Source organism: Symsagittifera roscoffensis, chromosome 9 (genome assembly GCF_963678635.1).
Source record: "Symsagittifera roscoffensis chromosome 9, txSymRosc1.1, whole genome shotgun sequence".
NCBI classification, from domain to species: domain Eukaryota; kingdom Metazoa; phylum Xenacoelomorpha; order Acoela; family Convolutidae; genus Symsagittifera; species Symsagittifera roscoffensis.
Window position 1 is genome coordinate 39,504,642 of NC_087070.1, and position 15,708 is coordinate 39,520,349.

A 15,708-nucleotide genomic window follows, 5' to 3' on the forward strand; every position below is an offset into this window, starting at 1 on the left:
CGGTTTTCGGTTCCTCCGTCACTATGTCTCTTGATTTCATCCCGACCATCATTGCCAAATTTTCAGTAAATGACGTTTTTACTCGAGACTCGTCCTTTACTGTTTCTGGCGTGTTGCCTGTTGTGTCCTCCAGAGTGTCTATTGGCGAGAACTCCATCGACTTTTGATTTGGTTCCTCTGCATTCGGCATCGGTGTTGACTCCGTCGTCTTCTTCTCCACCTCATCCACACTCTAGTCTGGTGTTTCTAGGTCAATCTCGTTGGCGGGTTCCGCTTGTTTCCCTTCCGCGCCCTCTTTTGTCTTGTTATCTCTAGTACTCCTTGTGTTGACCATGCTAACTGAAAAATTCTTCTTTGTTATTCTTGGGCCAACCGATGTCATTTTTCGTAGCGACGAGTTATATTTTGTCTTTGATTCTGTAGCTCTTTTTTCAGCTACCAGTACCCTGCTCCGTCTCATGATTTTTATTTACAATTGATTCTATTTACAATATTGCTATTTACAAAATCCTATTCTAAAAATTTTTGAATTCTGAGACAGTATTTTATGCAGAAAGAGGGAAGGTTATACTTGAACAAGGACGGGATTGTGGCTTGCAAGAGAAGAGACGAAGACAAAGTCCTATACAAGTATAACGCGATTTTGTTGCCGCAACTCTATCAGACAGAACTCTTATTCAGGTCGCATGATCAGATGGGCCATCAGGGGATCGACAAAGTGTATCAGAGGATCCTGAAGCGCTTTGAGTGGCCTGGAATGAAGAAGGCATGCAAGAAGTGGGTAACAGCATGTCTGTCATGCCAACAGGTCAAGGATCCAAGGAAATTGCGGTTTCCCTTACGATCGAGTCGTCTGAATTCAACGAGGTGGTGCAGATAGACCACCAAAAGATATACATGACAGACAGTGGTTATAGTCAGGTCTTGGTCATAATAGATCACTTCACGAAGTATGCAGAGGCCGTGCCCTGCATAACTGCCTCGGCGGAAGAGACGTGCGACCACCTGATCAATACGTGGATAGCGAGACACTGTTTCCGATATCGTTTCAACCGGATAATGGAACAGCTTTCGTAGGAGAGCTCACGAAAGAGCTAATGAGACGCTCACAGGTTGCTCAAGCTCACTCTACGACATACCATCCCCAGACAAATGGCCTAGTGGAAAGGCAGAATCGAACGTTAGTGTCGATGCTGAGGGTATATTGTTCCAGGTACATGACCGATTGGGACAGATATCTTCCACAGGTGATGGGAGCTTACAATAGCACACAACATTCCACCACCGGAGTTAGTCCACATATGATGCTGACCCGGCACGAGAAGCCCTTGCCCTTGAATTTCTTCTACCCAGAGTATGAGGGGAAGAAGACGTCACCACAGGTCTATGTAAGGGATGTAATTAGACGTCAGCAAGAGTTGAACGACTTATGTAGACAAAATATTCAGCAGGCACAGGTAAGGCAGAGGAAAAGATTCGACAAGAAAGCAGCTGGTGCAAAAACTTATTCGGTAGGGGACTACGTATGGGTATTTCAGAACGTCATACCACCGAAAGGAACGAAAAAGCTTTTAAAAAAGTGGAGGAACCCTTCATGATTACGGAGGTGCACCAGGAGGGACGCTTTTATAGACTGAGTACTGGCCGAGCCGCTCATTAAGAAAACATTAAGCCACACAATCTATCGACAGAAGACTGGTGTATACCTGCAGACATGGAAAAAGGGGATTATCTAATGATGGACCCTGCTTGTGAGGTCAATGAGAAGGGCACCAGAGAAAAAAACGATGGAAATGAAGTCATAGAGGAAGGAACAAGTACACCACTGGACCTGGACCCAATTGAGGTGATTGAAGCAGACGATGAAACTTTACCCTACGCAGAAGAGGACTGGCAAGACCCTGAACAAAGGGAGGTTCCCAAGAATACAGACTCGCCAGAATGACAGGGCAAGATCCAAGAAGAAATATAACCCTTACGACGACAATTTTGTAGTGGACAGGATAGACCTAAAGAAGATAGGGGAAGAAGTAGTGGGTCTAGAGGAAATAACTGTCACAGGACATTGACATAGTCGATGATCAAGACGATGAGTGGGTCGATGACCGGTCGAAACCCGAGGTAGAAATCGACGACGAGCAACAGCAGTCATATGAACAAGACTTGACGAATCTGCGTGTCTTGGAATGGCTGAACGAAATGACGTCGGACCCAAAGGAGACCAGTGTCACGATTCAAGATGTAGATCGTGAAAGCACGAAATACATGAAAACCGAACAAGAAGATCCTTCCTGGCCTGCCCAGGAGGGGCGACTACTCATTCCAGCTTCCAATCTCGATTTGATACCCGGTATGCAATCGACGGGGACGTCGATGGATATTTTTGTCCGGGGAGTGGGGGTAGGACTTTCCCACACTAAAAATTTACTAAAAAAATAAGAATAGCAAGAGAGACAGTGGATTTAGAAGCAGAAACAGGAAAAGAACCAAAGAAACCTGACACAGGGAGGGTAGTTGAGTCATATTTTAACTTACCAAATGGATATTCAAGTAGCATAATACTAACAGACAGCAGATTCATACTCACAGATAGAACATGTGCAATAGCAATCACAGCAGACATGAGTTTTAAGAGAGCGTTAGCAGCAGATTTTAAGAGAGAATATAAAAACATAGAATTCCTTTGGAGGCAAAGACCAGGAATAGGGGGCGTAGCAGCCTTGCCTCCGGCGGCGTCACAGATACCGGGAACACCTATGTTTCTTAGTGACACGGGCGACGGAGAAGCGGCACAAGGACCCGGAAAACCTAGTCTTGTCCTTGACGAGATTGAGAGACTTCCTCGTGGAAAGGGATGTGAAGGAGCTTTCGCTTCCAGTGTACGACGCGAACAGAGGACGACTGCATCCTCGAGAACTGTTCGCGCTCATACACGTGATCTTCTCTGATACTAATATACAAGTATACTTACATAAGAAATATTACTTAAGTATAGGTTGAGTTAAGGTGACATGCAAGAGGGTGTCAGACTAAAGTAGGTAATGTGTGTTATGTTATGTTATGTGTTATGTTATTAAGGTACTGGGTAAGAAGGAGTTAGTGACCACGAACAACTGAATAACAATCTTAGGAATAGATCCGAAGTTTGGACTGTCCAAACTTAGGTCGAGTTCCAAAATTTTAGAGACCGATTGATTTTAATGAATTTTAGGATCAAAATGTTTTTATCCGACTGTTTTAAATAAATTTTAACGAGAAGTTATGGTGAAACGGACAAGTGTGATATTCGTGACCTCTTTTCTAGATCCTGATTGATCATTTAATTACTCACTTGAGTCAAATCATTGAATCAAATCGAATCGAGCCACCTGAAAAGAGAATGGATAACTTCAACTTGGATGAATTGATGGAACTGGCAGAGGCATATGTAGGACCGATGGTAGATGCGATCTATCGTCGGCTAATGGATCGAGACTTCGCTCTGGAGGACCCAGAGGTTGTCATGTTGCTGACAGCCCTGATAAACATCTTGGGGCATGACGACCGTGGGGACCGCCCCACGGAAGTCCTATTGATGGCAGCATACGGAGAGAGGAGAGTGCTAGACCGCCCGAGCATGAGAGTGATGAGGTGTAGAAACGGGGGTCTCTCAAGGAGTGACTTGGCGAATGAGCCTGGATTGGGAAGTTCTAGGACTTATCAACCAGGTGAAATGCCTTTGCCCTCCAAGCCCAAGCCTGGGCTGACGAGAATGCATCAAGAAATGAACAGCGAGGCTGCCTCGTCTGGTTCACCACTGAGAGTAGCTGTGCCACCAAAGAGGGCGAAAGTAGAACAAGGGGTTCAAACGAACCGAACCATGCAAGATCTAGATGGGAAGCAAGATGAGCTGGAAAGGATCAGGAAGGAGCTGGATGAAGTGACTAAGACCATGCTCATTACGGAGGACGACAGAGACATGTGGAAGAAATTGTTTGAAGACTGCAACAAAAAGCAGGGTGAAGAAATTGAACGCTTGAGGCGGGACTACAAGGAGCGATCGGAACGGGTGGCATTGACTAAAGCTGTGGAAAAAGTGATACCCGCAAGGAGTATTCCTCGTGGGCAGTCCCCGATGGAGCTCTTGACGCCTCAAGAATTGAGTCAAATGACAGAAACGCGACTCTCAGATACAACAGGTTGAGTGACAATCCCGGACCCGAGTGATACCTTAGGTGACCCAGTCGTGGAGCAGACGATGAGGAAGCTGATAGAGACAGCTGGACGACTAGTGGCCAACAAGAATGCGCCAGATTCCGGGGTGACTGCACCCTATGGATCGGTTGACGATATGGGCAGAGTACAGCTCTCCCAAGATGTAATGACCAAAAGGGCTACCAATGGCAACGCTACCAATGAGGAGCTCAAAAGTCCCAGACAGGAAGATACGAAAGATGCCGGCGAAGAAAGTGTCACGGGTAATGGATGTGCAAAAGAATAATGATGTGAAGTATAACTTCACCGGAGTTCCGGAGGCGGATCAGAGAGCTTGCTTCAATCGAGCGACCTGGAACCGTCAGTAAACCTGCAGCAACCACCACTGGGGACATCACATCTGATACTGGGAGACAGCTTGGTCAGGATGCTCTCAAACTTGAGGACCTCCTGGATCACCACGGTGATGACTTTCGGAGGCGCGACGATAGCCCAGTTATTTCGGATGGTGGAGTTGATGAATCCAGGGAGAATCCCTAATGTAATGATCCTATAGAAGCTCGGATGAGGAGGAAGCACTATGGGAATCAAGGATGGTATGCTTGTTTACTACTCCCTGGCAGAAGTTCAACTGCGCGGTACTGACCGTTTGCACTGTGCCAATGAACAGGAGGACATTGACTGCAACAGGGAGAAGACACAACGAAGGAGTGATCAGGTGCAACAACATCCTGAGGAATCTTGCAAGTCAGAATGCCGGAAGGATGATCCTTATGGATATCGAGCACGAACCGAGGGCAATGGATCAGGCCAGGCTGACCACTGACGGCATTCACTTTGATAGCATAGAGGGACAGGCTTGGTTGAACAGAGTCTTCCATGAGCGATTGGATGAGTTGGAAGTAGAACTCTTTGACACGGGAGTGCTGAAGGAAGAGGGAGCATCTAACGAACCGACAATTACCACCTTTGTGCCTCCTAACCTGGAAACACGCTTGGGAGCGGTCCCAGCCGTGACCATCTATAAGCCGCAAAGCTCTAGCGAACCCGGGCACAGAACAGATGTACGAGATCGATTGGGAGAAGCGCCCATGAGGAGGACCATCAAACCTAGACGAAGATTAGGACCTGTCAACTCGACAGTGGAAACGACCAGCGCCTCTAGATCGATACGAGATCTGAGACAACGAGCACCAATCGAGAGGAGCGACGTCCAAACAGGAGCTCTCTAATGTGGTTGAGGCCAATACCTTCTCCGTGGCACATATACAAGGATGACCTGATGAAACTGAACCTTCAGACAGTGAGCTTCGCAGCGGATGCCATGAGGATGCTGAATGGAGCGAGGCTATCAGTCAGTGGACTGTACTCAGTAACAGGCGTAGACTGGTTAATAGCCGCTGGCATAAACTTCAGCTCCACGACGGCCTTGAGGTTTGCTGACCTAGAGGGACTGCCCTCTAATAACACAATGGGACCAGTGAACGTACGACCATTACAATACGTGAGGTTGAGTCACGATGAAGGAAATCGGGAAGAGAGAACTGGGAGATTCTTGACAACAAGGGCACCGATTGGACATTATGTGAAGATGTTCAGACAGCTGAAGACACCCCCAGGTCATGTGAAATAAAGAGTATACCCGAAACAAGTGAATCAAGAAGGTGATGTCCAAAGGTACGGCGGGTTGAAAGCGATAAAGAAAGATGAGACAATCTTTGCCGCGTACGACAAGGCAGAAATGAGGAAGGCCAAGATTATCATAGTAGCGAATTCAGAGTTCGTACACACTTCCAACTCTCTGTTTTGGCCGGACGTCATAATGTTGGCAGCGGTCGATCTGGACCTACTGCAATCCGTGTCAATGGCTATCGGAGTACAAAGACAGACGGAGATGAACCCAATCACGATCGTGTTTGCTGGCATCAATGACCATCTACACAGTAGAGGTTTCCTGAGCAGACTCAGAGAGCCTACAACGGCAGAAAAGCTGTATGGCCAGCAATAAAAGACAACCTCGAGTCAATGGGTGAAGTGGTGGATACGATGAAGGAGGGGTCCTTCACCAAGATGACACCGAGAGCAGTGTTCGCGCTGTCTCCGGGGTATGCACATCTCCCGGATGGACTGAAATTCGTGTATGCGATCGTGGCCTTGCTTTCGGAAAGGAAATATGATGTAATCATATCGGCCCCAAATCGCGAGATAGAGATGGAGAATCTGAGACCACTCAGGGCCGAACTACCGGCGGTGTGGTGGGATATCTCGAACGCGATGAGAGGATTCAAGGACCACTCACTACACATGCTTGTGTTGGACGATGTGCTGGGGTTGGAACTGTCTAACTTCAGTCGACAGCTCAAAATGAAGCCAGGAATAGATGACGACCATCGAGTAAGTGAGGCGATGTCGAACAACTTATGGCTCCGAGGAATGGACATAAAAGAGGAAGAAGAGAGAAGAAATAACTTTAAGGATACCAGAGCTCACTTGGAGGCGATGGTTTTGAGAACCAAACCAGAAGCTAACCAGTGGCTACATCTAAATCCCCGAGTAGCGGCATTGGGCGCGGATACTTTTGAGCAAGGCCAAGTGATGATCAGGAAAATCCATGCCTACCTTGTAAAGGAGGTGAACCTGGCCGAAAATGCAGAGGAGAAGGCAGCCGAGTTTGTAAACAGAGTGTGCCAAGTTACCCTGGGGACTTTCTGGACTGAGAAGGTGTAGGGAGAAGAAGGCTTTGAACGGACTGATAGCATGCTGGAAGGGCTGGGTGGAAGTATCAATCGTTGAACTGCTAGCCTTGTTCGTGACACTTGGAGCAGAAAACTTTGTGAAAGTACCGGTAGTACTGCTCACCGAAGGAGTTCAGAACTTGCGGTTAGATGGACTTCTAACATTGATTGCAATAACCCATGGAAACTTGGGAGGACTGATGAACCTGACACGTTACCCAGAGCAGATGAGAGAGAATGTGAAGAAATTTTATGTGAAGAAAGCCACGGATTCGTGGAATAAGATAAGAGATCTGAGACATACTCTTATCCAGTACCTCCTGCATCAGAATCGCTTTGGAACAGGGGAGGATGAGACGATTGAGAGGGAGGAAGACGTGAGACGACATGTCGGGGCATGCCTCTGCTAACTGATCTAAGCTTATTATGAGGACCGATCCCTTAGCGCTGATCAGAGGGGCCACGGAGTTAGTTTGTGACAGTGATCTATGGACCAGCAGTCACGTTTGCATTCCCTGATGTTAAGGTGGAAGCTTACAGGAGGTCGGTGTTGCACCTGAACCTCATATCAGCAGTGGACGGGAGTGTGCTGAACTGGCGTGAGCAGCATGTTTTGCGAGTACTCATGAGCGAAGATCTGTTGTTTGGAAAGATAGCAGAGCCAGAAATGACGGTCGACAACTTTGATGACCACTTCCGTGATCGTATGGGAGAAGTAGAAAGAGGGCACATTGAAGTATTTCCGAAGCTCTGGAATCTAAGGCCCTATGGCAAGACGAATGGTGAGATAACAAGAATTCCTCGTCTCACTGCGGCATATCACAAGGTGAGAGAAGAGACAAAAGATTGGGGTGATTACGAGAAGGTGTCAGAAGAAATCCCTGAATTCCCTCTGATAAGAAGGATGGTGCTCGGAGCAGTCTCCGTAGTACAAACTCCTAGACTAAGAGCATTTGAAACCAATGAAAGGAGGATAGAGAAATTCGTGGGAACGATGGATCCATACTTTGTGGGGAGGAAAGCCGCCGTGTTGCAATACACACGATTTGCCTACACGGATCAAGCGACAAGGAGACGAATAAGCAACGCCGCGACTCCCAAGCCTGGAGGGTTTGATGAGGAATAAGCGGGGTTAGACTTAGCGCCTATGAAGATGAGAGGCAGAACCGAACTGCCTGAGGCCTCCTTGATCCTGACTAGTGTGAAACCGGAGTTGACGGTAGGAGGAACGCTGCAGACGAGAACCTTCCTAGCACCCTTCGGCTGTGAGGAAATCAAAGTGGTCCATGGAGAAGAGGAAGATGGATCGGCCGGCACACTGATCATACCGAAATTTCTGGAAGGGGGCGACACTGGAAAGCAAGGACCCTCAAGCTCGAAGAAGGATACGTCAGAAGGAGGTGATGGGCAGGGAGTAAGCCGTCAAACGGAAGAACCCGTGCAACAAGATGCAAATCAAGCTGGTGGGGAAGACGACAGGGCATCGACAGGAGGAATATCCAGCCTGGATTTCAATTTCCTCAGTGATTTTGAGAACAATGCGGATACGTTGGAGGCGATTGAGCCAGCAGATGAAGGCACTTCGACACTGGAACCTCCGTCAGCCTTTACAGAAATGAAACGGAATTTGCCGGAGAGCAGTTCTCCGGACAATTCGAGAAATAACGAACAAAGAATCCTCATGGAATCACCTAGGAGGAGAAGAATAGAAGGCTCTGCCAGAGTACCTTTCTTGGAAACGTTGCCCGAAGAAGAGTGGGAAGTACATCACCGAGACCATGAAGTACATCACCGAGAAGTACATCACCGAGACAGTGGTTCAGAGCTATGGGACCCAGTCCATGTTGAAAGTAGGTTTCAACCGACCACTGATGCGGGAAGTCCTTGACAAACTTGACGAGTGTGAAGGGGGATTGAGTGAGTTGTTGATCGACTCAGCCACTGACGAAAGTGAAGCAAACTCTCCTATAAAGATGACAACGCAAGAGGATAAAGGAGAAGTTGTGTATCTGTCGAGAACTAGGAAAGGAACGATGCGATCGAAATTGGTGATTGATAAGATCAATGAGATGAAGATTAAACTAGGCAGCATTGTGATACCGAGGAGAGCGGGAAAGACGAAGGTGGATTCGGAGATATCGGTAAAAGCTGTCAACTCAGCGAAAAGCAAACTAGTCGGAGAAGTCATGGATTTGGGACAAGGTGACGATCGATTGCCTGGCACAGACAGAATGTTGACGGATGTAGCAGTGGTGCCGCCCATTCTCATGGCAGGGATAAAATTGACAGGTTATAAATCGAAACGGAAAGACCGCACTCTGACTGGAGCAACGTTAGAAATTGAAATACTCAGCCAATGTGGAGAAAGTACCATGAAAGACTTCAAACCGTTTCCCATGAACCACGGAAAGGGAAGTGTCGTAGGACAACTGGTCCCAGTGGAATATAATCGACTGACACTGTCGGAGACTGTAGCAATAGATGAACCCACCGGTGGGTACATGGAGATGTTGGAGTACAGAAACTGGGCCAGAGGACACTTAATGAGTGCCATGGAAGGTTATCTGGAGACAATGATGCAAGGCACCACCCTTAAGCAGAAAGCATACGGGACTCAGCGTCGTCTGAGATGCAGGCGGAAACGATCGAGCAGTTGGTGAGCCTTCCATGGAAATCTGTAGTGTTACGGTACTTTGAAGAGGAAATGAGGACTACGGCAGTAACTTACGTGAGCTCTCATGGCAGTAACTTACGTGAGAACCGAATTACAACTGAGGTTCGCCTGGTGCATGACGGGATTGACTCGCGGGGAATATGACTCAGAAGAAAGGAAAAGGTCAAAAGAAGAGAAGGTATTCCTGATGACGAACCTGAGGGATCTGATAATCCAGGAGGGAATGGCAGTAGCGTGTGCGAAGCGGAGAGACGCTCTCTGTTTCATTCGATTCCTGATAGAGCAGATTTCAGTGCCAGCCTTGAACACCTGTGTCAAGATGCTGAGGGAGGGCGATGAACGATTAAAAACGAGTAAAAGCCTTACTCTTGCTAGCACTGCTGGATATGCATCAGAGCAAGCCGATGAGGGTGAATATGAAAGAACTTGAAGAGTTAGAACCCATGAGGAAAATAGACGAAATCAGGAGATTCTCAAACAAGGAGCTGAGACTCACTAAAAAATCTATGGGGGCACTGCCGAAATCCAGTGAGTACTGTGGACCGATCAGGAAGATGTCATACAGCTACGTGTCCGGAGTCATAGGGATAGCGTACAACCCTTTCCTGAGTGAAGAAATACGCGATTGCTTCTTTGATTACGAGCAAGCAGTGTTGCTAAGGTTCTGGACGTCGAGAATTGTAACGATTAAGAGCGCTACTAATCCGCAGACCAAGTTGGGACTAGTATTGAAGAAAAGGTGACTGCACCTTCCGTGCCAATATCCGACAAACGAGTGGAGTTTGGATTGGGATTCTCAGACGAATTACTGAGAACGAGCTTGATGGTAGTGTGGGAACTGATGAGACCATCATGGTGTCCTAGTCCCAATGCTGACTCGATACTACGGGCTACACAAGATGTGCAGAGGGAGCTAAATGCAGACTGTAACCTGCGTGACCTTAACATCATTTATAATGTGATGACAACAGCCTCTAGGAGCAACGGGGAAGACACAGTGGAGTTGCCTGGCTGGGGACCAGAAGACTGGGTCAAACCTGGTAGCTGTCTGGCGGAAGTCTGTGGACTGGAGGGTCACGTTTGTGGAGGTCTGTACTGTGTGAGGACCCTAGAGAAACAATACAAGCAATTGACGATATTGTTTGGGAACGTTGTGATGAAAGCAAGAACAGAAACGGAACTGATCGCAGGTTGCCATGGAGGAACCGAGGTGAATCTAGTGACTGCAGTAGGATTCTATAGCATGTTTGGTTCTTTAGAGTCATTATTGAATCTAGAACAGAAGCATGAGATGGTCACAGCCATCAGTGTAGAAGTGTTCCCAGGAGTTTCGCAAACTGAGCAAAAGCACATAGGAAAATGGAGGGAAGCGATCGAGGCGGAAATGAAAATCCGATACAGTGAAACTTATCGTAGACCATCAGGAGCACGATATTTGGTGGGATCGACATTAGCTCCATTGTGCAAGAGCAGATACCCGGTGCATTTCGTAGCTGTGGATGTAAAGAGTACGAGAAAGCTCGTGGATCAAGCCTTCTCAGTTCCAAAGTGTGTGAGATTAGCGAGAATGTCAGAAAGATCTTATGAGTTATTGTGCAAAATGTTCTCAGCAGTTCCAGAGAGAACAAAGGAGGAGTTGGAATTGATACTGGGAAGGAAGTTCATGGGATACGTGAGTGGGAACTTCAGTGACTTTGCGAGACAGAAACAGAGAAGATCAACCGTTACAGATTACAATACAGTAGACGAGAATGATGAAGTCAACCGAGTGATGATGGAAGTGGAACCATTACTGGAAGCTTCGGGAAAGCGTAATTGGAGGAGCATCATGTTGACACATGACGAGTTTCCCTGCCACTGCTTGCTGCAGACCTGGTGGTATCCCGAGCGTAGTAATCTGGTGTTGATCTGGGACTCTGGAGAGCTGCTCTCCATGGGTTTACCAGACTCATCACGGCCCATAGCAGTAGTGATAGTGGGAGTTATGATGGCGATAATGTGGCTGGAGGCTCATGTGAGAGAGAACAATAGACAGGAGGCGCCAACGAGAGAACAATTGCAGAAATTGGATTGTCTAAAAGATTTAGATCTTTTTGAGACCATCTGCAAGATTCTGAACATTCCGATGGAAGTAAAAAAAGATATGGGCAAGAAGATGACTGATGCCCTGGTTTAGAGCCAACATGACTGCATGGTTGTACGAATACGCCAAAAAACATATGTCGAAGCACGGCAGAGTGTACAGTGGGTATCAGCTGGACATTGGGGCAGGAGCTTTCAAGCGAGCTTTCGTGACTCATCGGAATGCAGTGACCACCGCTGTGAAGAGAATTTCCAGGACAAGTGAACGTGATGGAAGGTAGAAAGAAGAGATGTTGAAGGAATATTTGGAGAGAAACGTGACTTTGTGCCTTCACAATAGCTTCTGCAGAAACAGAGAATCTAATGTAGATCCCCTACCTTGTTGTAAACAGAGGTTAGAAGAACAGAAGTGTTGGAGGACTGCTTCTAACAGCGTCAGAATAGCTAACGATGTGTTGCAAGACACAGAAACTGAAAGTGCAGAGTCAATGTCGCAGGAGGAGGAGATGGAGGATTGACAAATGGCCGAAAAACAAGATGCAAAAAGAAAGAAAATTAGAAGAATTTAGAAGTTTTAGAACTCCTAAGCGACGAAAAAAGAAGAAACAAAGAAGTGACAAAAGAGAAGAAGTTAAAACTCAGAATTGTTTTATGTGTGTGACGAAAATTCAAGTGAGAAACTAAGCAACCAAGTTGTAATTGAAAACTGAAACATTTAGTTGAGTTTTGAGCATTAAAGGAATTGTTGAATTTATAAATTTGCATTTTGATTTTAGTTAGTGGCTTTGGAGACACTTACAGAGAAATATTTGGCCTTGTAAGGCCCCGAGCACAAATATTCCGTCACTTTCTTCAATGGTCGGGAAAAAATCAAATTGTTCAAGTAACAGCCCAAATTATTTGAAATCGAGGCGGTTATAGAAAAATGATCGCCTTTCATATCAAAACTTTGACCCTTTGAGTGCTCAAAGTAACTTTTATTTCGGTAATTTTTCAGTCATTTGGTAAACGATTAGTGTAATGATAAGAAAATCTGGCTAATCAAAAGTTTGTTTTTGATCAGCCAACGCTAAGTTTTCTAGAACAATGTCATTGAAACTGTTTTCATTAGTTTTTTAAAACAATTGAAATACTATATCCAGAATGCTGGTACCAAGATCAAACACCATGGACTTCCGACTGCCCTTTGAAATCGGGATGAAACAACTTGTTCGCTTTTTTCCATATTTTTTTATGTTGTCCTCTCACGCCATATAAGTACGCCATATAAAGTATAAACCCCCCCCCCCCTAAATCCGCCCCTGCTGCTTATATTTATAGGGATAGTAATTCTTCAGTAGATACCATAGAGAGGAGGCAAATTGTTGAGTAGTCCGAAAAGTTTAAGCTTTAGTTCTAAAATTGAAAAAGAAATTTAAAAAAAAATCAAAGAAACAAATCAAGTTTACATATTCAACTGATACTAGCAATTTTCGTAATAATTAGTTCTCTTTTTTCTATCAAATGTTTTGCGAACATTCGCTTAAATTTTACGCAAATTTATGATGCTTGGCAATATATAGTTATAAGCTGAATGAATAACTTTAATCCTACAAAATCTGCTCTGAGCAATACTTGAGTTTGTTCTTTTTCAGTCTTTTGAATGGGAATTACTATTTTTTTTGAAGAGCAATCAATATTCATGACAAGAATTTGTTATTAACGGGTATATAGGCCTCTTAGATAGCTCGGAAATTGGAACATATTGTTAAAACTCTTCCAAGTTGGACTATTTGAAGTTTGCTGGAAATGTTGAGCTTTTCTTTTACGTTTGTCCTTCAAAAATAATTTCAAACACATTTTTTTCTTCCACGTTTAGATTTAATTTTCTTTAAAACTATTATTGGGACAATTGCATGTTCTGACTTTGATTTTATCTTCCATGATTTTCATTATTTGGAATCACCTGCAAAATTTTGTCTACTGCCTTCGGGGAAGGAGTAAAGAACCGACCCAGGCATCCTCTTCCTCAAAGGGGGACTAGAAGAGACAAAAGATATTTTTGAAGTGGTGCCTTTTCGTACTTTTTATCACGTGACACCTGTCCTTATAAGCCGCATTCATAATTAGTATAAACTCATCTACAGTTAAGACCAAAGCAAACCTATCCTTCCCGACGGTTTCTCTAAACAGGACTTTTTATCAACCGTTCAGTCAATTTTTGTTACAATTTGCTTATTTATTTTTATTATAAAAACAGACATTTATACCAAATTCACCATCATACCCTTAACAGAGTGTTGTTTAGATTTAGAATTCAGTTGGGGTCGTCTAAAGCATCCTTACTTTTAGAGAGTATATTAATATAGGCGGCATTTGAGAGATAAGGACAAAAATGCTCACCAAAGGAAAGAGATCAAAAGGCCGCATATTTGATTGCTATTCTACTTTGATTTGTCCACTTATCTATCAAGCAGAAAACTGGGATTTAGACCAAAAACTCAATTCTCCTAAAACAATTTTTCTTTTTTTTTCATCATCTATTTTGTTATGCTCTGCTTGTTTTTCTTCATTTTTGATTTATGTTTAATTACATCAGTCATCGAGATCTACCTACAGCTGGTTTTTTTTATTTATGCTACGTTTTTGCTCTTTGTAACTCGGGATATGAAAAATTGTTATGGGCTATTTACATCATCTATACGCTCCATCAGTCCAAAAGTCCATATAATCTCCTTATGGAGCTATAAAAGGAAAGCTATAAAAATGATCGGCTCCTTTTCCTGGGAGGGGAGGTACCGAAATCACCGCTCCGCCACTTAACTGCCTCTGTAATTCTTGGTTGATCCCTGGTCAATAGTCTTATAGTCTGACGGCAACAAAACTTGAAACAATTATCCGAAAAGAATATAACTTTCCGGTTTATTAGAAAATGAAATTCGTAATATTCCTTTAAATCTTTATTCGAAACTTTTTGAATGGTTTTTATTTATCGAGTTGTGACTTCCATAGCAGAACAAACAAGACTGCTCGTATCAAGGCGAATCCTTGAAAATTCCCACTGCTTTTTAAGAGCTATGGGGAAGTTTTCGATGATAGTTTTGACGATGAGTAAAAAAATTGATGTTATTCAAAGGAAAAATGAAATTTTTTTTGTTCTTAGTATGGTAAATCTTTTGAAAAATAGCCTGCTTCAACCAATTTGGAACAATTTCTACGACGGATAAGATCTCCGCTTACACATTAATAGCTCAAAATATATCGTGCGTTAACTGTCCTAAATTAGCCATATTGGCAATTTTTGAACCCCCGAAAGTTTTTGAAAAATCGCAGGTGAAATATTTTTTAAACTTGAGCTCAAGACAACAACACTTTTCGGATAGTATAAAAAACATTCCGTCAAAAACGGCTAGTTAAAAAGTCAAAATTTGTCTGGAGAAAAAAAACAACCATTACGAGGCCAAATTGTGTATTTGGTGAAATGTAAGCGGATAACGCAGCAGGCCGAAAAAAAATTTGTCGCAAAATTTGCAGCAATGCCAGTGTTCCTTAAATTTCGGTGCTCTTTTGGATTCCACGAACACGTAACAAAAACACAGTATCGTTCAAATCCCCCAAAAATGGCATCCGTTTACATTTGCGGAATCCGCTTACATTTGCGGAAACCTGAACAACTAAATAAGTTCGCTCTTGCGGACTCCATGACAAAACTAATGAGCCGACAAAATAAAATTTACACGAAAATTTTGTAAATGGTAAATGCAATCCTTTCATATTTCAAAACAAGTTTGAAGACTTGTCTCTGGATTCAAGTGATCTATAAACAACAAATTCTGCGCCTATACAAAGAAAATTTTGGCCTCGTTAGGCCCCGAGCACAAATATTCCGTCACTTTCTTCAATGGTCAGGAAAAAATCAAATTGTTCAAGTAACAGCCCAAATTATTTGAAATCGAGGCGGTTATCGAAAAATGATAGCCTTTCAAATCAAAATTTTGACCCTTTGAGTGCTCAAAGTAACTTTTATTTCGCAAATGTTTTCAG

At 44.3% G+C, this 15,708-nt stretch overlaps 1 protein-coding gene across 1 annotated transcript in view; it reads right to left on the bottom strand.

Annotated features, from left to right (window-relative positions):
• Positions 1 to 15,708, bottom strand: part of LOC134853927 (beta-1-syntrophin-like) — a 236,233-nt gene that overhangs the window by 177,225 nt on the left and 43,300 nt on the right. The window lies entirely within an intron of this gene.